The sequence below is a fragment of the Accipiter gentilis genome, chromosome W (assembly GCF_929443795.1).
Source record: "Accipiter gentilis chromosome W, bAccGen1.1, whole genome shotgun sequence".
In the NCBI taxonomy this organism is placed as follows: domain Eukaryota; kingdom Metazoa; phylum Chordata; class Aves; order Accipitriformes; family Accipitridae; genus Astur; species Astur gentilis.
In genome coordinates this window covers 13126010-13151497 of record NC_064918.1, presented here as the reverse complement: position 1 = coordinate 13151497, position 25488 = coordinate 13126010, and the positions used below count along the sequence as shown (strand labels likewise).

Below are 25488 nucleotides of genomic sequence, written 5' to 3'. Positions count from 1 at the left end.
GGAGCCCCAAAATCGATGGACACATTAGAGGGATAGCCCATAGCCTAAAGGAACACCATGTGTGTGTGTGTGCGAGGTCGGGGCGGTCGGGGAGTCCATATACTTATATATGAGACAAGGAAAGTAGTAGTGGTTGATTGAAAGAATGTAGGATCTGGCCATGATGTAGATGGTATAGAATAAGGGGTGGATAATGTCCTGGGTTCAGCTGGGATAGAGTTAAGTTTTACAGGAACCTGGGAGGTGGGGGCATAGCCGGGGCAGCTGACCTGGACTAGCCAAGGAGCTATTCCATACCATGTGACATCATGCTCAGTATATAAATGGGGAGCGAGCCAGGGGGTGGTCCCTGTTTTTCGGTGGGGGAAGTGGCGGAGCGTCAGGTCCCGGGTGGTGAGCAGTTGCACTGTGCATCACTCTTTTTGTATACTTTTTCATTAGTGCCGTTGTTGTTGTTCTTGTAATTTCTTTGTGTTTGTCCCAGTAAACTGCCTTTATCTCAACCCTCGAGGTTCCAGTTTCTTTTTTTCTTTTCTCTCCTCCGTCTCCTCCCCATCCCACCGGAGGGGGGCAGAGGAGTGAGCGAGCAGCTGCGTGGTCCTTTGTTACCGGCTGGGCTGAAACCACGACACCTGTGCAGGTCCCTTGACCTTTCTTTTATGGCAAAACTGGCTTTCAGAAGGTTTTGGATTATTTTCTTCCCTTTCTCAAAGACTTCTTCTGCTGTGCTGACCCATACGATTATGTCATCGATGTATTGCAGGTGTTCCAGAGCTTCAACCTTCTCCAGTGCAGTCTGGATTAGTCCATGGCAAATGGTGGGGCTGTGTTTCCACCCCTGGGGCAGTCGGTTCCAGGTGTACTGGACACACCTCCAAGTAAAAGGAAATCGTGGTGGCACTCTGCTGCCAGAAGGATTGAGAAAAATGCATTAGCAATGTGAATTGTGGCATACCACTTGGCTGCCTTTGACTCTAGTTCATATTGAAGTTCGAGCATATCTGGAATGGCAGCACTGAGCAGCAGCGTGATTTAATTCAGGCTATGATAGTCAACTGCTAGTCTCCACTCCCCATTAGACTTTCGCACTGGCGAAATGGGACTACTAAAGGGTGAGCGAGTTTTGCTGATCACTCCTTGGGTCTCCAGTTGGCGAATCAACTTGTGGATGGGAATCAGAGAGTCTTGGTTGGTGCGATATTGCTGCCAGTGCACCGTTGTGGTAGCAATTGGCACTTGTTGTTTTTCAACCCTCAGCAACCCCACAACCGAAGGGTCTTGAAAGAGACAGGCAGGGTAGAGACAGCTGTTTAATTCCCTCCATCTCCAAGGCAGCTATACCTGTATTGGTTTTGTTTGGCAAGGTTTTGGTAGCGGGGGGGGGGGGGGGGGGGGGGTTACAGGGGTGGCTTCCGTAAGAAACTGCTGGAAGCTTCCCCTGTGTTCGAGAGAGAGAGCGAGCCCATATTAGCCAGCTCTGAGACGGACCCGCCGCCGGCCAAGGCCGAGCCAATCAGTGATAGTGGTAACGCCTCTGTGATAACATTTTTAAGAAGGAAAAAAAAGTGGGGACGGAGAGAAACTGCCGCCGGAGTGAGGAGTGAGAACATGTAAGAGAAACAAGCCTGCGGACACCAAGGTCAGTGAAGAAGGAGGGGGAGGAGATGCTCCAGGCGCCGGAGCGGAGATTCCCCTGCAGCCCGTGGTGAAGACCCTGGTGAGGCAGGCTGTCCCCCTGCAGTCCAGGGAGGTCCACGGTGGAGCAGATATCCACCTGTAGCCCGTGGAGGACCCCACGCCGGAGCAGGTGGGTTCCCGAAGGAGGCTGTGACCCCGTGGGAACGCCGCGCTGGAGTAGGCTCCTGGCAGGACCTGCGGATCTGTGGAGAGAGGAGCCCACGGAGCAGGTTTTCTGGCAGGACTTGTGACCCCGTGGGGGACCCGCGCTGGAGCAGTGTGCTCCTGAAGGACTGCACACCGTGGAATGGACCCATGCTGGAGCAGTTCGTGAAGAACTGCAGCCCGTGGGAATGGCCCACGTTGGAGGAGTTCGTGGAGGACTGTCTCCCGTGGGTGGGACCCCACGCTGGAGCAGGGGAAGAGTGTGATCAGCCCTCGTCCTGAGGAGGTGAAGCGACAGAAAATAACGTGTGATGACCATAAACCCCATCCCTGTCCCCCTGTGCCGCTGGGGGGGCTTGGTGGTGAAATCCGGGAGGGTAGTTGTGCCCGGGAAGAACGGAGGGGTGGTGGGAAGGTGTTCTGAGATTTCATTTTACTTCTCATTACCTTGCTCTGGTTGATTTGTAATAAATTGAGTTAATTTTGCAAATTGAGTCTGTTTTGCTCGTGACGGTAATAGTGAATGATCTCTCCTGTCCTTATCTCGACCCGCGAGCCTTTTGTTATATTTTCTCTCCCCTATCCAGCTGAGGATGGGGAGTGATAGAACGGCTTTGGTGGGCACCTGGTGTTCAGCCAGGGTTAACCCATCTCACAGCTATACCAAAAGCCCATTGATAGCCCTTTGGGTCCTTAAAATACCCTCTCCTGAGGTAGTCTATGCCAAGGATACATGGAGACTCTGGACCAGTCACAGGGGGGTGTTTCTGCCATTTGCTCCCAGTTAGGCTTACTTCAGGATCCAATACAGTTAACTCTTGGGATCCCCCTGTCACACCAGAAATACAGATGGGTTCTGCTCCTTTATAGCTTGGTGGCATTAGAGTATACTGTGCACTGGTGTCTACTAGAGCTGAATAGTGTTGAACAGGGCTTGATAGGCATGGGCCAGGCCCCAGCACATTGCAGTGATTTGTGTCTCTCTAGAGTTGCCAGTGTGACAGTATACTTTTTCCAAATATTTTACTAGTTCTTCTGGATTCTCCACTTGTTCAGGGGTGAATTTCCAAAACACCAGAGGTGCCCACTGTTCTGGGTACTTGCCCATACTACCCCACACACCCTGCCACTCATAATTATCCAGCCTCAGGGCAGATCTCTGGGTGATCTTCTTAAATATTTGTTTAACCTTAAACGAGAGCTGAACCACATTCAGGAGCATGCTAATTCCTAGCAATAGGACCATGCTGGTCTCAACATACCAAGGGTATTCAAATTTTTCAAAATTCTCAAACACCATGGTAACGGGACTGAAGGAGAAGGGAAAGGGGAAGAAAGGTGTCTCGCCCATAGATTGGGTCTCTGAGAAGGAAAGGTAAAGGGTGTAATTATTAATAGTTTCCCACAGATGGCTCCCGAAGTATAGAGGTGACGACAATGCTGAGTGCAAATACCGGATTAGTCCCACGAACAATAATTTTATCATACCATAAGCCAGTATTACACAATACAACAAAGCGAAAACCTTAACCCACCTCCCACGGATGATAAGCAGCAGCACAGGGACTACATACAGCAAGTGAGGTGATACATAACTGAATTCTAAAAACGAGTGCCACAACTCTAAGAACACATAAATCGACATTGTGACCAGCAACTATTAAACCAATATAATGAATGCTTGTAACAAATTGTACGATAGAGGGCAGCAAGGGGTACCGATGACTGCACCGGTCGATCCCCGCCACCTCAGACCCCTTGTTAGAGGGTTGCCGGATGCTTTAAAGATACACGTCCAGTCCCTCAGAGGAAGCATTCGGGGGTCATTGAGCACAATCAGCAGAACCCCCAGAACCCGGCAGCGCAAGTGATGACTTGGGCGGAAGTACTGTACAGCATAGTAGTTCACGGGCGCGAGATGGGATGGGCGGAGCCGAGCAGTGGCACGCAGGGCAGCAGGAAGGTCCGCCCAGCCGGTTGTAAACCCCGCCCCGAGCGGTCTCGAACTTGGGGGCCGTCGGGTCGGAACTATGATCCCGGAAGGGACGATCTCTGACAGAAGGCACCGGCACTGGGGGCACCCCGAGCGAGCCGTGCTGCACGGGCAGTCCGCTGACGACATCCAGGAGTGGAATTGCTGGAGGGGAAAGCTAGAGACCAAAGGGAAGCGCCAGCAACCCCGCCCCCTCGGGAAGAGAAACGGGACCCTTTCGCGGCACTGCGAGAGGAACTGGAAGGGCTAAAAACTAGGAGCTGCGGTTTGGGGTTCAGGCCGCCCAATCTGCATGATTAATACCTGCCAATGGTCTGCTGATAAAGAGCCTTATATACACATTCCTGTGGGTCCAAGATGGATAAGTTTAGAATTCTTAATTGATACAGGAGCCCAAATTAGTGTTCTAAACGACAAGCTAATGAAGTAGGCATTAAACCATTGAGAAAGGCTATAAACATTAGAGGAGTGACAGGAGCAGCAGAAAAATGTCCCATAGCTTGAACTCAACTCTGGCTACCTGGGGAAAAGAGAATGACAGCTGTGGAAGTGGCTTTAAGCCCCTATGAGGGAAATATACTGGGATTTGATGTGCTGGCAGGCAGACAATGGGACCTACCCAATGGTAGGGTGTGGAGTTTCGGGGGCAGGGAGGCAGAGGCTATTCATGTGAGAACCTTGCAGGTTGCTCCTGCACTACCGCAATCAAATTAACCCCTGTCTCTCAATACCTGCTGCCAGCCACTGCCAAATGGGGCATTTTGGAAGTAATTAACAACCTTGAGAAGAGACAGATCATGTTGCACACATTCCCCTTATAATTCTCCTGTTTGGCCAGTTCGTAAACCAGATGGGAGGAAAAACATATGATGTTATTCTCTACTTCCCATCAGCAGGCGATGTCTAGCCACTTCTCGGGAAGCAGGGCTTCAGTACTCGTAGTGGTTGCTCTGGAAGACGAAAATGCCCCCCTTCTGTCTCCCTTTACTTAGCTTTTATATCTGAGCTGATGCCATATGGTATGGAATATCTTTTTGGTTAGTTTAGGTCAGCTGTCCTGGTTATGTCCCCTCCCAAGATCTTGCCCTGCCCCAGCCTGCCATTGAGGGGGGCGAAAATGTTGGAGAGACAGCCTTGATGCTGTGCCAGCACTGCTCAGCAGTAGCCAAAACAGTGGTGTGCTATCAACACCTTTCTAGCTACCAATACAGAGCACAGCACTATGAGGGCTGCTATGGGGAGTGTTAACTCCATCTCAGCCAGACCCAATACAGAGGTGGCGACTAACAATTGATTATAGGAGATTGACCAGTAATACCCCACCATTGACTTCTGCCGTCCCAAGTATTACCTCAATAGTAACAGCAATACAGGCTGTGGCCCACCCATGGATGGCTGCTTTAGATGTCAAGGATATGTTTTTTATGGTTTCCCTAATGGAAGAGGACAAACACCAGTTTGCCTTCACTTGGGAGAGGACACAATACACCTTTAATCAACTTCCCCAGGGATATAGGTGTTCCCCCACTATTGCTCACAATGCTTTAGGCCAAGCTCCTTGATGCTGTGGAATTGCCATCAGGTGTTCACATATATCACTATATAGATGATATCCTAGTCAGTGGGGTGTCCTGGGTTCAGCTGGGATAGAGTTAATTTTTACAGGAACCTGGGAGGTGGGGGCATAGCCGGGGCAGCTGACCTGAACTAGCCAAGGAGCTATTCCATACCATGTGACATCCTGCCCAGTATATAAATGGGGAGCGGGCCGGGGGGTGGTCTCTGTTTTCGGTGGGGGAAGTGGCGGAGCGTTGGGTCCCGGGTGGTGAGCTGTTGCACTGTGCATCACTCTTTTTGTATACTTTTTTTTTCATTAGTGCCGTTGTTGTTGTTGTTGTAATCTCTTTGTGTTTGTCCCAGTAAACTGCCTTTATCTCAACCCTCGAGGTTCCAGTTTCTTTTTCTTTTCTCTCCTCCGTCTCCTTCCCATCCCACCGGAGGGGGGCGGAGGAGTGAGCGAGCGGCTGCGTGGTCCTTTGTTACCGGCCGGGCTGAAACCACGACATGGGGATAACATGGAACAGGTAGGGCAAGTGGCTGAGGCCATCTGGAATCTGCTAGTCAATGCTAGCCCATGCTAGACGTTCCATCTTCTAAATGTCAAGTTCCCGGACAAGAAATTAAGTTCCTGGGGGCATGGTGGATAGCTGGAGCAGTTGCGGTACCCGACGACACTCTATCAGCTATTGAAAAGGGACAGACTCCGGGCAATAAAACTGAATTACAACAGATGTTAGGTACTTTGGGCTACTGGAAAAAACATATACCAGGGTTTTCAGTGATTGCCTGCCCTCTCTATGACTTGCTTCGAAAGAATAGGAAATGGGATTGGACTTTGCAACATACGGAAGCCCTTAACACTCTGAAAGATGAGCTTAAGGCTTATCAGACACTAGGCCTGTTGCACCCACAAGATCCATTAAGGATGGAATGGGGATTTGCCGCACATGCCTCGTACTGTGGCATGTTTCAAAAGGGACCACAAGGACCAGCTAGGCCTTTATTAATCTCTTCCACTTCATTTAAGGAGACTGAGCTACAATATTCAGATTGGGAAAAGGGGGTCCTTTCCCTCACTAGAGCAGTTAAGGAGGCTGAAAAGCTGCACACATCACAAGATGTTATAGCACAGGGTCCTTTCCCTCTCAAATTCAATCCTCAATGGGTCACCTCCTCTGGAGGGAGTAGCCCAAAAGGCCACAGTTAGGAAATGGTATGCATACCTAGAAGGGATAAGCCAATTGCTCCCACTAAAGGAAGGTCTGACTAAGGTTTTCAAACTACAGCAATCTGTAAACCCTGACCCAGCCTTGTTGGGTCAACCATATAAACCTTCTCCGACTGAGGAGGCACCTGAATTTGTGGCAGGCTCAGATGTGCAGGGAGTGTGGTTCACTGATGCATCTGCCCATCGAGTGGGATCAAAATGGCAATATAAAGCAGTGGCGTTGGAGATTGGTACTGGGAAGACAGTTGAGGAAGAGGGTGAAGGTAGTGCACAAGTAAGAGAATTACGGGCTTTATTACTGGCCACAGAGAACGGTGCTACCATCGTCTATGCTGACTCTTACGCAACCTTTAAGGGTGGATATGTCAGTGGGAATCTAATAAGTGGGAAGTAGGTCATGCGAAAGGGTGGAGGACAAGGACTGGCAACGTCTCCTGGCAATAGGGAGATCCCGACCTTTAAAGGTGGGATGGGTGAAGGGACATGCTCGGGATGAAACCCCAGCTGTGAAATGAAATCAATAGGTGGACCACCTGGCCCAAATCAGGATGGTCACCAGTGAGAAGGAAGATTGGGATAGACTAGCAGAATGGTTGCATATCAAACGAGGCCACTCAGGGAAAGCAGATCTCTATTATGAATGTTGATCTCGGGGTTGGCCAGTGTCTATGTATGATGGGTTAACCCTGGCTGGATGCCAGGTGCCCACCAAACCTGTTCTATCACTCCCCCTCCTCAGCTGGACAGGGGAGAGAAAAATATAACAAAAAGCTTGCGGGTCGAGATAAGGACAGGAGAGATCATTCACCAATTACCGTCATGGGCAAAACAGACTCAGTTTGGGGAAAATTAACTCAATTTATTACAAATCAACCAGAGTAAGGCAATGAGAAATAAAACGAAATCTCAGAACACCTTCCCACCACCCCTCCCTTCTTCCCGGGCACAACTGTCCCACCCACGGGAGACAGTCCTCCACGAACTCCTCCAACGTGGGCCATTCCCACGGGCTGCAGTTCTTCACGAACTGCTCCAGCATGGGTCCATTCCATGGTGTGCAGTCCTTCAGGAGCACACTGCTCCAGCGTGAGTCCCCCACAGGGTCACAAGTCCTGTCAGAAAACCTGCTCCATGGGCTCCTCTTTCCACAGATCCGCAGGTCCTGCCAGGAGCCTACTCCAGCGCGGGTTTCCCACGGGGTCACAGCCTCCTTTGGGAACCCACCTGCTCCGGCATGGGGTCCTCCATGGGCTGCAGGTGGAGATCTGCTCCACCGTGGACCTCCCTGGACTGCAGGGGGACAGCCTGCCTCACCAGGGTCTTCACCACGGGCTGCAGGGAAATCTCTGCTCCGGCGCCTGGAGCATCTCCTCCCCCTCCTTCTTCACTGACCTTGGTGTCCGCAGGCTTGTTTCTCTTACATGTTCTCACTCCTCACTCTGGCAGCTGTTTCTCGCTGTCCCAACTTTTTTTCCTTCTTAAAAATGTTATCACAGAGGCGTTACCACTATCACTGATTGGCTCGGCCTTGGCCAGCGGTGGGTTTGTCTTAGAGCTGGCTGGTATGGGCTTTCTCTCTCTCGAACACAGGGGAAGCTTGCAGCAGCTTCTTACAGAAGCCACCCCTGTAACCACCCCCCCCCCCCTCCCCCTACCAAAACCTTGCCACACAAAACCAATACAGCCCAGCATATCAGACAAGGCAAGGCTCTTTGGAGCATGTGGCAGGTTGATTACATTAGTCCTCTGAGACCATCTCATGGGAGGAAATATATTTTGGTGGAGGTAGTATCAGGATTGTCTATGGCAATGGCTGTTGGCACAGCTATTGGAGACCAGACAGTCCAGGTTTTGCGAGAATGGTTTGGTATTATATCTATTCCTGAATGTATTCAAAGTGATAATGGGTCGCATTTCACAGCCACAGTGGTACAGGACTGGGCGCGAGGGGAAGGCATCAAATGAGTGTTTCACACCCCATATTACCCCCAAGCCAATGGTATAGTTGAGCGAACCAATGGCTTGATTAAAAAACATGCTGATGTCTCATGCCACAACTGGGACACATGATTACCACAGGCAGTTTTACTGTTAATAACCTATGGGGAAATTATGGAAGTCCAAAAATTCGAGCATTTTGTCCTACGGGACCATTAAGGTACAATGACTCTATACCAGATGATCAGAGACTCCAGTTCCCACTGGGGACATACGTGGGCCAACCTGTCATGGTGAAACTGCCCTCCATTGGTATTGTTCCTATGACCTTAGCAAAACCCAGAGGCTTGTATGCCTGGGAAGCCTTAGATGGGAGCGGAAAGACTCACCTCATCAGTGCCTGGTGGATAATCCTGGACTTCTAACCGTGTGACCCGGTTTAAGACCGAGTCCTAGTTTGTGCTTTCTTACAGGACAATGAAGAAACGAGCCATTCCAGTGCTTCTACTGGCAATGATAATGGTGGCAGTTGTGAATGGTGAAGATCTGGATAATAACGTTGTGGCAAAAATGATGGACATCAATATATCGCGAGCCCTTGAGCTCACATGGGAGCAATGTAACAATTATAGTTGGAGTTTCAGATTGTATGGGGGAGGAAGTTATACGCATGTTGTTTGTAGTTGGTCACCAGATGTGATTATACCCTGCAACTAGCCCATGAGATCACATGGTGGAGTTGGAACAGTACTACATCATGCCCTGAAATTTCATAGGGGTACCCAAGGAAACACTGACAGAGCACTCCAGAAATGAGTTTACAACTATCAACCTTAGCCAATGTTACATCTGATAATTTGGGGATTCTTGAACAATCAGTTATAACATACCTGTAAAATGACTATCAAAACTGGGAAAGAGAAGGGTGCATGTGAAGTTTGAACCTGTTGATGGATGACTGCTGTGTTCACTCTAAATGTGTCAATGTATTTTCAGTATTAAATCAAAAAAAGAAAATGGCAAGAGACCTAGAGGCAATTGCTTCTGCACCAGGGACTAACTGACTCGGGAAAAGGTTTTGATATGTTTGGATTTTCTTTCATGGAGTGGGTGACCAGCCTTCTTTAATCTTTAATGATGCTTGTAATTATGATTACTGTAATCTGTATTGCAATGAGTTCTATGAAATGCTTGGTAGTGACGCCTGTACTAATGGTTAAGTATACTCCCTTAAACCTGTTCATGCGCTGGATATTCCTGTGTCACATATTCTATTTTAATTCTAGACCAGAATGAAATGATGACCCACAATGAGCGTCGAATTCATTAGACTGCGCTCCCTTTTAACTTTGGAGGCAAGAGGTGACTGTACCACCCCTCCAAAGAAACCAGTCGAATCATGACTGTGGTCACAGGGTGGATTGTGTGGCAGTACATTCCCCCCCAGCAGGAAACAAAACGTCTCCAGGCAGGAAGAAGAGAAAAAAACCCTAAACCCTAGAGGCCGCAGGTTGAAATTTGAACTGGCTAATCGAGACATGCCAGGTACACAGAGGTGACCTTCTTGGCTGATAGGGATTAAATGACCACAGGTCAGATTTGACAAGGGTATAAACAGGGTCCTGCCAGAGGACATTTTGAATCAGTCCTCCTCGGAGCAGCTGTTCTGCAGTCGGGGACTGCCCCCTGGGTCGGGGCACCACCCTAGGTAAATCCTCAAGGGAGAGAGCCCTCATCTTTTAGGTGAGCGATATGCGCATTTTGAGTCATCACTTTTAAATCTTAAGAATTCTTAAGTTGGCCGTGTAGTACTAATTCCCTTTACATCACTGAGTGTGTGGTTTAAAAAATGTTACTGGAGTTCTAACTAACTTTTTACTGAATAATAAATCTGAGCTTTAACACCTGTTGGATTTGGTTGTGCGTGCCTCTGTAACAAGGGGAGGAAAGAGAGACAGGTGAGGGAAATGAGGTAAAAGAGGCAAGGGAAAATAGGGAAAAGAGAAAGGTGAGGGAAAAGTTGGAAAATATGTAAAAGAGGTGAGGGAAAAGCGGGGAAAGAGACACGCAAGGAAAAAGAGACAGAGAAGGGAAAAGAGTGAAAAGAGGGAAAAGACACAGGCGAAGGAAAAGAGACATGCGAGGAAAAAGTGGAAAAACACACACAAGGGAAAAGAGGGGAAATAGGGAAAAGAGGCAAGGGGAAATAGGGAAAAGAGGCAAGGGAAAATAGGGAAAAAGAGGGGAAAGAGACGGGTGAGGGAAAAGAGACACATTAAGGAAAAGAGACATGCCAGGCAAAAGAGATACACAAGGAAAAGGAGTGAAAAGTGGAAAAAAGAGACATGCAAGGGAAAAGAGTTAAAAGAGACAAGTGAGGGAAAACACGGGAAAGAGGGAAATGAGACAGGGAGGGGAAAAGACAGAGGCAGGGGAAAAGTGAGGCAAGGGGAAAGAGGTAAAAACAAAAAGAGACAGGAGGGGGAAGAAACATACAAGGAAATGGAGGAAAAAGAGACAGACAGGGAAAAGAGGGAAAAGACACAGGCAAAGGTAAAGAGACAGGCGAGGAGAAAGAGACACACTAGGGAAAAGAGAGAGGCAAGGGAAAACAAGGAAAGGCGTGAAAAGAGACAGGAGAGGGAAGAGACACAAGGAAAAAAGAGGAAAAAGGAAATAGAGGAAAAAGAGAGAGAAGGGGAAAGAGACATGCAAGGGGAAAGCAGAGAAAGACATGGAGGGAAAAGAGGAAAAAGATATATGTGAGGAAAAAGAGAGAAGCAAGCGAACTGCAGAAAAAACAGTAGGAAAGTAAAAAGAGGGAAAAGACACAGGTGGGGGAAGAGGGAAAAGCAACAGGTGAGACAAAATAGGGAAAAATAGGGAAAAGAGGGGACAGAGGGAAAACAGAGAGATCTGAGCTTTCCCAGAGACGGAACATCTCATCAGTGTTGTTCTCAGCAGAGCCTTTTTTTCGAAATTGCAAACATCTGGCGACTTCTCAGACAAGGAAGGTGCCATCCTGAAAGCTATTGCTGGCCTTCACCTGCCCTTTGCAGCCTATTCTCAGGCACAATAGCACTGGGGATCTGTGCTTTCCCAGAGATGGAACATCTCATCAATTTTTCTTGACTGCACAGCCTGTTTCCGAAATTGCAAACATCTGGCTAGATCTCCCACATGGAAGGTGCCAGGCCTGAAAGCTGTTGCTGGTCTTCACCTGCCCTTTGCAGTGTATTCACCAGCACAACAGCAATGGGGATCTGTGCTTTCACAGAGACAGAACATCTCATCGATGTCGTTCTCAGCAGAGCCTGTTTCCGACATTGCAAACGTCCACCTAGTTCTTGCACAAGCAAGGTGCCAGCCCTGAAAGCTGTGCTAGTCTTCACTTTCCCTTTGCAGCCCATTCACCGGCACAAGCGCGCTGCAGATCCATGCTTTGCCAGAGACCGAACAGCTCCCCGTCCTTGGCAGAGCCTGTTTCCGAAATTGCAAACGTCTGGCTATTTCTCCCACAAGGAAGGTGTCAGCCCTGAAAGCTGTTGCTGATCTTCACCTTCTGTTAGCAGCCTATTCGCTCCTCCATCACCTTTTGCTTCACACAGCAAGGTTAGGAATGAAAGGTATGTCTTGGGATTTGAAATAAGTGACCCAACTTTGAAGAGAGCAAAGGGATGCATCTGGTAACGTAGCAGCAACTGACCATGACTTTGACCATATGAATTATTAAAAACACACGTGACAAAATATGTAGGGATGAGGAGGAGGATAGGAAATCCTGTTCATAATGCATGCAGTTTCGTGTTGATTTGTGATCACTTCGCAAGACGTTTAAGACAACCAGCAAAATAAGGTTGCCATCACCTGTTGTAGCAGCAGATATTGCTGCTTTCAACAGGGTAGTTTCTCATTATATATTCTCAGGAGACGTGGGATAACAACACTTCTATTTGGTTTCCTCTTATGTACTTATTGTGTACTACAACGAGAAGTCAACCTTAGTCCACGTGTGAGGTCTGCTATTTGCTTCTTCATTGTCTCTACTGGATAATTAAGTCTGAATGCTGGGAAAATACTTGAAAATCTTACCTGTACAGTTGTTACTGATTGGTTATTGATTATGTTATTGATTTGTTATTGATTGGTTAGTAGCTTTGATTTATTATTGATTTGATAGTAGTTAGGATAAGTCATGTTTATTAAGAATATGAAATGGTAAGAAATAGTTTAGCAAAGGTATTTTTATTGCATTTTGCACATTTAATTAACAACCGACAGCTGCTGTGAAACTCTCTGTATAACCTGTTACCAAGGCCGGAGGAATTGGTCAAAATCATTTAGTAGGAACATTTAGAACTTAGATGACAAGCTTGAGATTTAAGATGATTTTGACATAGTGTTTGTCAGTAGGAGTATATTATAGCAAACTAGTGATATAGTGTTTGTCAGCAGGAGTATATTATAGCAAACTAGTGATATAGTGTTTGTCAGTGGGAGTATACTATAGCAAACTAGAAGAATGGAGAAGATGTCAGAATTTCAAATTAATGGAAACTGATATAGTTAGTTATTTACCAAGGACCAGACTGCGCAGAATCACCTGAAGGAGGTCAAGAAGCTGACAAGTGATGAAGACTATGAAAGACCACCAGAGGACTCCAGAGGACCACCAGAGACCTTCAATGGGCATGTGTAAAGGACATTAACATATGCTAATGTAGGCTAATGACTTCTTGGAAATCTAATGAATATGAATGAGTAAGTTCAATATAAGGTGTATGTTTGGAGTTTGGTGTGCGTGGTTCGTGAGAGGACTCACCCGCGCACCCGGCCGTCAATAAAGAAGTGTCTGCTTATCTACACTAAATTGGTGTCGATAAGTTCTTTATTCCGAGTTTTTCGGCAACAGTTTCTGGCGACCCAGATGGGACCTCGCTGAGAGAGACCGGAGGAGTCGGGGACCTGATCGGTTCCAGCCGGCACCGAGGATTTCTCGGGGATACCCATCGATCCCCAATCCATAAGGCTCTTTGCAACGTCCCCTGGATTTTGGTAAGACACTTCTTTTCTTTGAAATATTAGGGATAGTGGGTTAGAGTCCCACTAAAGTGGGTTAGAGTCCCACCGGTGGGTTAGAGTCCCACCGTATCGTCTGCCTGTCAGACGCGGCGAAAGCTGCGCAGGGTTGGACTAAAGGATCCTGAAGGAAGTGGAAGCCTAGGTGTCTGCCCGTAAGACATAAGCGAAAGCTATTGCAGGGTTGGACAATTTGGGAGTGGGTTAGAGTCCCACAACTTTTGAGGATTCTGGGTTAGAGTCCCAGCTTCAAAAGCATTTTGGAAACTTTGGGTTTGAGTCCCAATTTTAAGGAATCTTTAAGAATATATGTGTATTTTTGTGGAAAGGTGTGAGTGTGAGTGCTGTAAGTGTGAGACGTGCACGAACCGAGTGTGGAGTTTGGAAGAATGAAGTGTCGGGTTTGAGTAATTATATATTGTATGGTACAGCTCTGACTGAGGCTGGAAGTTATAAAGTGTGAATACATTTTGTTGGTTAATAATTTGCCAGGGGATATTGGTTATGACTCTTGCCTAGGGAAGTCGGCTTTGTCCGTGCCCTAGTCGAGCAGGTGGACTCCATTACCTGGCAACAATTGTAATTTGTATTTGTTTGATATCTGGTATTTGATGTATACATTTGGTATTTGAAATTTTGTATTTGATATTTGGCATTTGATATTTAGTTTGGTATTGGACATTTGATAATTGATTATTGATTTTTGATATTTGATATATATAATAGCTACTTGGTATAGGGTATAAACATAATGGCATTGGCCAAATTATTTAAGAGTAAGAGTATGGGAAATCTGTCCACTGATGGAAAGATACCAAAAACTTCTGCGTTAGGATGTTTATTAGCACATTGGAGAGATTTTCAGGATGATTTGCGGAAAAATCAAATGATTGAATATTGTAATCATTGGTGGCCTCTGTATACATTAGAGGATCAGGAAAGGTGGCCCATGAATGGGACACTGAATTATAATACCATTCTGCAGTTAATGTTGTTTTGTAGAAGGGAAGAGAAATGGAGTGAAATACCATATGTGGATTTATTTTTTTATCTAAGACAGAGACGGGACTGGCAGGAAGAATGTAAGCTAATTAATAGAGACAATTTGGTGATGGTTATAACGTCTGATAATAAGAAAGAGAAGAAATGTTGTTTGACGTGTGATACTGGAAAAGAGTGTTTAAAGGAAATAACTGTCCCCAGAGAAAATGAAGGGCCAGAGTTGGATATATCCCCCCCTAGTAGAGGGAGGAATTGGGATCAAGAGCATAGGGAACAGATAGAAGAACCACAAAGCAGTGGAATAGAGGATGTGGGGGAAGGACCATCTGAAGTTGTAATTCATACTCCCATTTCTTGGAGGACCCGACAGCAGGCACAGACAATAGCTCCCTTGCGGCAGGGAGTTGGGAATGACGGGCTGGTATATGTAAAAGTGCCCTTTTCGGTTATGGACTTGATGGCTTGGAAGCAGGCAGCTGGAGTATACAGAGAAGATCCTGAGAGAGTAGGTAGAGTGGTGGATACTATAATCAGAACGCAAAATCCGGACTGGAGTGATTTACAGGTGATCTTGGATAATTTGTTAGATGATACAGAAAAGCAGATGGTACTAAAGACTGGCAAAGCACAGGCAGAAGTGGCTGTACTGAGTGGGACAACAGGTGGAACATTAGAGCAGAATTTTCCGTCTGGGGATCCGCAGTGGGATCCAAATAACGTGGAACATAGAGAAAGGCTGAGTCAGTATCAGAAATGGATTTTATATGAAGTTAAACATGCTATGCCTAAATCTCTGAATTGGTCTAAAATATATGAAGTGAGACAAGATAAGAATGAATCTCCCTCAGCGTTCCTGGAGAGGCTGAAGGAAGCTGCCAGAAAATATACTGATTTAAGAGTAGATAAAGAGGCAGCCCAGGTACAGTTGGCTTTGATTTTCATGGGACAGTCGGCACCGGACATAAGAAAGAAACTTCAGAAGCTGGAGGGAGAGGATTCAAGGAGTTTGAATAAAATGCTGGAGGCAGCATGGAAAGTATATAATAACAGGGAAAAAGAGGAAAGGAGAACCAGAGAAAATAGATTACTGGCCGTAATGACAGGAACGGCAGACAGAGGACGAGGTAGAGGAAGAGGACGAGGTGTCAGTGGACGGGAAGGATTTAGGAATTTTAGCAATCGAAGTTTTAACACCCCCTTAGGAGTGAATCAGTGTGCTTTGTGTAGGGAGGAAGGACATTGGAAAAGAGATTGTCCTAAAAATGAGCAATGTTCAGGAGGAAATATTCGGAAGGAGGTAGCCAGAATGATGGTTTTGGATGAATGAAGGGGACCGGAGGGGAACCCAGCTGAGCCTCTGGTTATAATTAAGCTGGGAGAAAAAGAAGTTAAATTTCTAGTGGATACAGGAGCGACATTCTTGGTATTAAATACTTGTAAAGGAAAAATTGGAGCAAAAACAGTAAGCATAGTAGGAGCAACAGGGAAAGAGGAAAATAGGCCATTCCTGCAACCTCTAGATTTGAAATTTGGAAATAAAATAATTACACATGAATTTTTGTATGTACCAGAATGCCCGATACCCTTGTTAGGAAGGGATTTGTTATCCAAATTAAATGCACAGATTGTTTTTGAGGAAGGAGAACTCTTTTTGAAAGTACCTGAGTCAAAAACAGGAGAAATCCTGATGATACAAGAGCAGGTGGAGGAGCAGGAAATTCCACCGGAGGTGGACTCTGCAGTAATTCCTACAGTGTGGGAAACAGATATTCCTGGTAAATCAAAATTAGCAGCACCTGTAAAAATAGATTTAAAGGAATGTGCAGGAACGGTAAAAATTAAACAATATCCAATTAAACCAGAAGTTAGGCAGGAGCTGAAAAAATTGATTGACAAATTTTTAGAGTATAAAATTTTGGAGGAATGTGAATCAGAATATAATACTCCTATTTTACCAGTCAAAAAACCCTCAGGTGAATATAGGTTGGTGCAAGATTTGAGAGCAGTGAATCGGATAGTCAAGGACATATATCCTGTGGTAGCAAATCCTTATACATTGCTAACAGCGTTAAAGGAGACTCATCAGTGGTTTACAGTGCTTGATTTGAAAGATGCTTTCTTTTGCATACCCTTGGAGAAAGAAAGCAGGAAGCTGTTTGCTTTTGAATGGGAAAATCCACAAACTGGACGAAAGATGCAATTGACATGGACAAGATTACCCCAAGGATTTAAAAATAGCCCGACAATTTTTGGAAATCAGCTGGCAAAAGAGCTTGAAATCTGGAAACAGGACAAACCAAGGCCTGAACATTTACTTTTACAATATGTGGATGACATCCTGATTGCTACAGAAGAAAGATTTACCTGCATACAGGTAACCATTGATCTCTTAAATTTTCTAGGACTAAGTGGGTACAAGGTATCCAGGAAGAAAGCCCAAATAGCATGTCAGACTGTGATATATCTGGGCTTTGAGATCTCAAAAGGTCAGCGACAATTGGGAAAAGATCGCAAAGAGACCATTTGTAGTATACCTGAGCATTCTTGGGAATGGAGGGGTGGTGCCATCTTTGGATCATGAACTACGGTCTAATAGCTAAACTGTTGTATGAAGCCCAAAAGAACTCTCCTTTTGTGTGGGGTCCAAAATGGCGAAGGGCCTTTACGGAGTTAAAACGTGCTTTAATGTCTGCACCTGCTTTAGGCCTTCCTGATTTAACTAAGGATTTTCAGCTGTTCGTCCATGAAAGACAACGCTTGGCACTTGGTGTGTTAACCCAGAAGATGGGAAGCTGGAAACGACCAGTTGGATACTTCTCCAAACAGTTGGACACAGTGAGTAAATGGTGGCCAAATTGCCTTCAAGCAGTGGCTGCAACAGTAATGGTCATAAAAGAAACTCAGAAATTAACCTTGGGAAACACCATAACAGTCTATGTCCCACACATGGTGAAAACTGTTCTAGAACAAAAGGGGGGACACTGGCTATCTCCGAGCAGAATGATGAAATACCAGGTAATACTAACTCAACAAGATGATGTAATTTTTAAAACAACTAACCTGGTAAATCCAGCAGTGTTCTTAAGTTCTATACAGGAAGAAGGACAATTGGAACATGATTGCTTGGCTGCTATTGAGTACGTTTATTCCAGTCGTGAAGACTTGAAGGATGTACCATTGGAGCGACCGGACTGGGAATTGTATACTGATGGTAGCAGCTTCGTGGAACAAGGAATCCAATACGCTGGATATGCGGTAACAACAGACACCACAGTTATAGAAGCAAAAGCATTGGCAAGTAATACCTCAGCTCAGAAAGCAGAACTTATTGCTTTGATTCGAGCTTTGGAACTAAGTGAAAAGAAGAAAGTAAATATCTGGACAGACTCAAAGTATGCCTTTGGGGTGGTACATGTCCATGGAGCATTGTGGAAAGAAAGAGGATTGTTGTCCTCTCAGGGATCAAATATCAAACATCAAGATGAAATTTTACAATTATTACAGGCAGTTCAAAAACCAGATCAGGTAGCAATCATGCACTGTAAAGCACACCAAATTGGAAACACAAAGGAAATTGCTGGAAATAATTTTGCCGATAGAGCGGCAAGAAAGGTAGCAAAGGAACGAGCATTACAAATGGCACTAATTCCCTCCAAAACAGTAACCCTTCCTAGGGAGGAACCAAGATATTCAGAGGAGGATGACAAGTTAGGCCCATTATTAAATGCTAAGAAAAACCAAGCTGGATGGTGGGTAACACCTAAAGGACAGGTGGTACTTCCACCCATTCTGATGAGAGAAATAATTCAAACGAAACATCAGGAATGTCACTGGGGAGCAGAAGCCTTAGTAGCCTCTTTACAAAAACAAGTAGTATCGCTCAAAATGTTAGGAATGGTAAAAATGATAACTGCGAAATGTGAAGTATGTTTAAAAAATAATCCAGTGATCAGGAAAAAGGTTCAAATGGGTCGAATAAAATCTGGTACAGAGCCTGGAGATTATTGGCAAGTAGATTTTTCAGAACTACCTAGACAAAATGGGTATCGGTACATCCTGGTGGGGGTTGATACTTTCACAGGATGGCCAGAAGCTCTTCCCTGTCATTCCACACAAGCAAAGGAAGTAGTAAAGTGGTTACTATGAGAAATAATTCCAAGGTTTGGAGTTCCTATTGGAATTTCTTCTGACAGAGGTCCACACTTTGTTGCAGGGGTAATTCAAAATGTTAGTAAAATTCTGGGTATCACATGGGATTTGCATACCCCATGGAGACCACAATCCAGTGGGAAAGTAGAAAGAATGAACCAAACCTTAAAAAGGCAAATAAGTAAAATTTGTCAGGAGACTAATTTAAAATGGCCTCAAGCACTTCCATTGGCATTATTACGAATTAGAGTACAGCCAAAGAGTGGAACCTCAGTCAGTCCTTATGAATTGTTGTATGGGAAACCTTATGAGTCCCCAGAACCAAACCCAAACATGTATGTAAAAGGAAAACAAGATGTGTATAACTATTTGCTTTCCCTAGGAAAAACTTTGGCTGTAATTCGGAGGATTGTGGTGTGGAATAGACCATTATCCTTGGAAGTTCCGGTCCATGACTTCCAACCAGGAGACTATGTCTACGTGAAAACATGGGCTTCTGAACCCTTGCAAGAACGCTGGAAAGGACCCTTCCAGGTACTGTTAACCACCTTCACGGCGATTAAGATTGCCGAATCAGACGCTTGGATACACTACACTCGAGTGAAAAAGGCACCCGCTTCATGGAAAATTATTACCCGTGACCCAAAGACTTTGAAACTGACTCTGAAACATGTCTAATTTTTCATATCAGTTTGTGATTGTTCTTTTTATATTGGTTTGGCAGATGATGTTGGAGGGAACCTGGACGGAACTGATGAATAGGAACAAAAGACAAGTAGAAACAGAACAATTGATTGGCATTCCAAAAAAATCGGCTGAGGAAAATTTGATGTTAGGATTGATTAAAGGATTTGCCCACTTACAAAATGTTACTCAGATCACTGCTTGTTTACCAATACCAAGAGCAGTAGGGGAATCTATCCCTTGGGGAATTCTAACTATGAATTTAACCACCCTGGAACATAAAAACAGAACCACTCATTGTAAACAAGTGCCAGTGACACAATGGTCCGAGCAGGTAAAGGTCATCAGAAAACAATGGAAATGGATGGGCAGAGAAGAAGATTGTCGGAAATTATTGAATCATCAATTCACACCGGCCTCCCCTATAGGAGATATGTTTGCTGTGGGTAGTCCTAGGGGTTGGTGCTCGTATGATGTACAAGTCAAAACTAACGGGAGTCGGAGCATTATGGAATGGAAATGTAATGAGACTAATCAGACTATCCCAGAAAGCGCAGTTAGTTGGGATTCAATATGGTCTATGGCCATAATGTCTCAATTTCAATATATGGCCAAAACTTCTTGGTGTATTGTTTGGGACGGATCAGTTTTTACAGTCTGGCCATCTGTAAATGACAGAAAGAGCACATTGGGAATAAAAGAGAAAATAGTACCTTGGTGGAAATGTGAGAAAATTTACGATTGTAGTACTACAGACCGAGCAATAGAAAGAATTCCCTCTTTAGCTGCGGCCTTGAAATATGGCTGCTTGTGTAGGGGACTTAAAAATGATCTCAAATTAACTGAAACATTCATACCTAAAAGAGGAACCTTTTTCAGTTGTAGAAAAACTACCATTCAGAGTCCAGGACATTTGGTTTGGGCATTAAGTGATGGAACCTGGACTACTCAGTTATCATTAGATGGTACGGTAAAACAAATTATTTTAGGCATGCCAACATTGTGTCCGATTTGGAAGAAATCACCATTTAAAGGGCCCTTGGAGAATTTAAGGCTAAAACGGACTAAGAGATCTGAGACAGATGACGAGATATGGAACGAACCATCAACAGGAATAAAAATTGGCTGGGCTCTTGAATCCCTTTTGAACCCAATAGCTTCATATAGAAATAGAGAATGGCTTTATCATTTAACAGGTCAGGTAGAAAAATTGGCAAACATTACAAAGAAAGGGTTTAAGGAATTAAATATTCAGCTGCAAGCAACTTCCAGGATGACTCTTCAAAATAGAATGGCCTTAGACCTACTCTTACTTAAAGAACATGGAGTGTGTGGATACCTCAAGGATAGATTGGACCATTGTTGTATTCATATTCCTAATGTTACTCAAGACATAGAACATGATTTGGAGCTATTGAGTAAAGTTGAAGAAGAAACCGAGACCATTCGAGAGGATATGTCAGAAGATTGGCTGGGAAAAATTTTTAGCGGGTTAGGGTGGAATCTGAGTTCATGGTTAAAATCTATAATTAAAACTTTGTTTCTGTTACTAATTGTCTTTTTGATGATCATGCTGACATATGTTTGTCTAAAGAGACAGTTTACTAATAGAATTGCAGTCAATCGCATGATCATGAGAGAGGTTCCAACTATTCCACCAGAATATAGTCCACCACCACAATATGTTGAAACAAATATTGACCTTCAAAATAGTAGTAGAGAAATATTATGCAGTTAATGTGAAAGTATTGAAATAATTTTCAACACTTTCAAAGGGGGGAAAATGTTACTGATTGGTTATTGATTATGTTATTGATTTGTTATTGATTGGTTAGTAGCTTTGATTTATTATTGATTTGATAGTAGTTAGGATAAGTCATGTTTATTAAGAATATGAAATGGTAAGAAATAGTTTAGCAAAGGTATTTTTATTGCATTTTGCACATTTAATTAACAACCGACAGCTGCTGTGAAACTCTCTGTATAACCTGTTACCAAGGCCGGAGGAATTGGTCAAAATCATTTAGTAGGAACATTTAGAACTTAGATGACAAGCTTGAGATTTAAGATGATTTTGACATAGTGTTTGTCAGTAGGAGTATATTATAGCAAACTAGTGATATAGTGTTTGTCAGCAGGAGTATATTATAGCAAACTAGTGATATAGTGTTTGTCAGTGGGAGTATACTATAGCAAACTAGAAGAATGGAGAAGATGTCAGAATTTCAAATTAATGGAAACTGATATAGTGTCCTGGTTTCAGCTGGGATAGAGCTAACTGTCTTCCTAGTAGCTGGTACAGTGCTATGTTTTGAGTTCAGCATGCGAAGAATGTTGATAACACTGATGTTTTCAGTTGTTGCTCAGTAGTGTTTAGACTATAGTCAAGGATTTTTCAGCTTCTCATGGCCAGCCAGGGTACAAGAAGTTGGCACAGGACACAACCAAGGCACCTGACCCAAACTGGCCAACGGCGTATTCCATACCATGTGACGTCCCATCTAGTTTAGGAACTGGGAACTGGGGGGGGGCAGGGAATCACTGCTCGGGGACTGGCGGGGTGTCGGTCAGCGGGTGGTGAGCTACTGCCCTGTGCATCATTTGTACATTCCAATCCTTTCATTACTATTGTTGTCATTTTATTAGTGTTATCATTATCATTATAGTTTCTTCTTTTCTGCTCTATTAAACCGTTCTTATCTCAACCCAGAAGTTTTACCTTTTTTCCCGATTTCCTCCCCCATCCCACTGGATGGGGGAAGTGAGTGAGCAGCTGCGTGGTACTTAGTTGCTGGCTGGAGTTAAACCACGACATGTAGTTAGTTATTTACCAAGGACCAGACTGCGCAGAATCACCTGAAGGAGGTCAAGAAGCGGACAAGTGAGGAAGACTATGAAAGACCACCAGAGGACTCCAGAGGACCACCAGAGACCTTCAATGGGCATGTGTAAAGGACATTAACATATGCTAATGTAGGCTAATGACTTCTTGGAAATCTAATGAATATGAATGAGTAAGTTCAATATAAGGTGTATGATTTTGGAGTTTGGTGTGCGTGGTTCGTGAGAGGACTCACCCGCGCACCCGGCTGTCAATAAAGAAGTGTCTGCTTATCTACACTAAATTGGTGTCGATAAGTTCTTTATTCCGAGTTTTTCGGCAACACAGTCTATTACAAAAATCAGTTGCTGACTTCAGAAATACCCCATTTATCAGAATTTTTTTTTTAATTTTGCATATTGATAAAAAGCCCATAGAGAATGACTACTAGCAGAGTTGGTACGTCTTACTGTTGTCCCACAAGTGGGGTCGTTTACCCGGTGCGCGAAATGCCAATATACACACAGAGCAGAGTTATTTTATTCCAATTCATGTCTGTGCAGAGATGGGGGCTAGGTGGTAATCCACAAAGCTAGCACCCGTCATACCTTAACGGGCAAGCAATTTATACAGTTCAGTCATACATATTCGATTTCCAAAGTTCTTCCCCAAAGCTATTACTGGGAGTCGCTTATCTAGTACAGTTTTTATTGGGTTAAAGTTTCCTCGCTTCGAATTAAAGGTACAGTGTTCTTTTCTTCTACAGCGCATGCTCAAGGAGAGTTGGGGGTGGGGTAAGTCTTTTAGTCTTGAATTGAGTCAGTGGTCTGATCTCCCCCTGCCGTCTTTACCTTTCCTCCAGTTATCAAAGATCTTTGCTGAATTCATGCCTATTAGCAATTTTTCAACTTTTGGTCAGTGCCTCCTGGGGTAGGATGTTCCCTTCTTATCAGTCTTTTAGTTCTCCTTCAGGGGCCCAGTCATTAGCAAGGCATGCCTTGTATATACAAAGGATATATTATTTCACAAGATCTTTGTGGCCTACTTAAGTTAATCACTCCTTAAGTACATCACTTCTCAAGTACATCTTTTCTTAAGTACATCATTACTACTCTGGAATCCAGTAAGATTTGACATGCGGAAACAAACTCCACAATCAGTGAAATTGTAAAGTAGGTATGTTCATTCAGCGCTGGGCAACACAGGGGTCATCCCACCAAAGTTGTGCCCGCCTTAAGGGCAGTTTGCCTTGAATTTATACAATCAAGTGTTACATATACATCAGGTTTTGCAATATGCCTATACATATGCATAGCCTGTCCCGCTTCATATTAAAATTAGCTCCGAGAGGTCATTTCCAGTCTCCTCTCAATTGTGCTTGTGCAGTGCCTCTTTATAGTGGTCGTCTGGTGGTTGCAGAGATGAAGGTACATGACTCCTCTTCATCACCGCTAGTAACCTCTTTTCTTGCACAGGCTCAGTGGTTTCTTGGTATTCAGCCAAGCCGTAAGGCCAGTCTTGGCTGGTTCTTGGGGCCTGCTCCTGCTTCTTATCAGGAACTGTCTCTGCCTCAGCTAATTTCAACAATGTAAGCATCAAACATCATCTTTCATCCCCTATATCTACTATATCTACTGAGATTCTTTTGACTCCCCTTCTCTCAGTCCCCCCTTTTCTAGAAAATAGTAAATTCTTTTACTATATCTAATACTGACGTGCGGAAAACAGAATCCAAAATCAGTGAGATTGTAAAGTAGGTATGTTTATTCAGCGCCAGGAAGCATGGGGGGGTAGTCCCACCAAAGTTGTGCGCGCCTGACTCAGCAGTTCGCTTCAAATTTATACAGTCAAGTGTTACATATACATGGAGTTTCGCAATGTGCCTATACATAGGCATGATCTATCCCCGCTTCATATTAAAATTAGTTCCAAGAAGTCACAAGGCCGGTCTTGGCTGGTTTCTGGGGTCGACTGCTGCTCCTTATCAGGGACTATCTCCTGCCCCAGCCAGCCTCAACAATGCAAACGTTAAGCATCACTTCTCATCCCCTTGGGCCATGTCTACCTCTATTGAAATTTCTTTAACTTCACTATAACCTAGATAATTATTAAACAGTTCCTATCTACATCCATATATCTACTATATCTACTAAGGTTCCTTTTGCTCCCCGTTTCAGTCCCCCCTTTTCTAGAAAATAGTAAATTCTTTTACTATATCCAACTCTAGTATTTCTAATGCATTGTTTCCCTATCTAGCATTCTCTCAAAATATTTGTTGGACTCAAGTTTTTGTCGCAACTGATTCTTTTTCCATTCACTGTAGGAATCCCCTGTGCTTTGGAAACACCATAAGCTGCATCGAATTGTTGTACAAAGGATTATGAGCAGAAAAATTATTACTATTGCTGTCACAAACAGTTGTTTTAGCCATGTTAAATTTGTCAACCAGGAAGTTAGTTTTTCCCATATCTCAGAAAATCCCCATGATGTGTCATCCATAGTGATAAGATATAACTCCTTAGAAATTTCCCAAATCTTTCCAATATCTGTCTCTACTTGCTTTCTTTCATTTAAATAAGCACAACAGCTTTGATTTATAAGTACGCACACACCCCCTTCCTTTGTGGTTAACATATCTAATGCAAGGTGATTTTGTATCATTATCTTTGCCAAGGAATCAATTTCCGCTTGTAATTTTCCTAGAGTGTCAGCAGTAGTATTTGCTAAAATCTCAACCACCGCTGATACACTGACTATTGCTTGTTCCAATTCAGATACTCCAAGCATTGGGAAAAGCCATCGTACCACACTGTGGAATGTGGTGCCTCATTCTATAAGAGGGTTAGATGTTCTTTTAGTCTTCGTGTGGTGCCATGGGGATCAGAATATTCCCTGTAATTTTCATAAGATAGGGAGTGTTTGTGGGATTATTATTCCCTCTGTGCATTCTCCCCACCAATTGATAGGTAAACTCTTATGTGCCTTCCCGTTTGCACAAAGGTACCAACATCCGTCAGGGAGATTACAATTGGACGGCTCCCGAGGAGGAGGAAGATAACTCCCTGTTAGATTTCCCCATCCTGTATTAGCTATCCCTGTAGAGTGTGATTCATTACATCGAAAGCAAGTTCCATTCAGTGTCCCAAGAAAACTGGAAGTGTTGGCATAATGGGGGCGCATCATTACGGGGTC

General features: G+C 44.4%; 2 protein-coding genes across 2 annotated transcripts in view; both read left to right on the top strand.

Moving 5' to 3' along the window:
- LOC126035366 (uncharacterized protein K02A2.6-like) overlaps nt 1-25488 on the top strand; it is a 146358-nt gene that overhangs the window by 1223 nt on the left and 119647 nt on the right. The window lies entirely within an intron of this gene.
- LOC126035258 (splicing regulatory glutamine/lysine-rich protein 1-like) overlaps nt 1-25488 on the top strand; it is a 134849-nt gene that overhangs the window by 89062 nt on the left and 20299 nt on the right. The window lies entirely within an intron of this gene.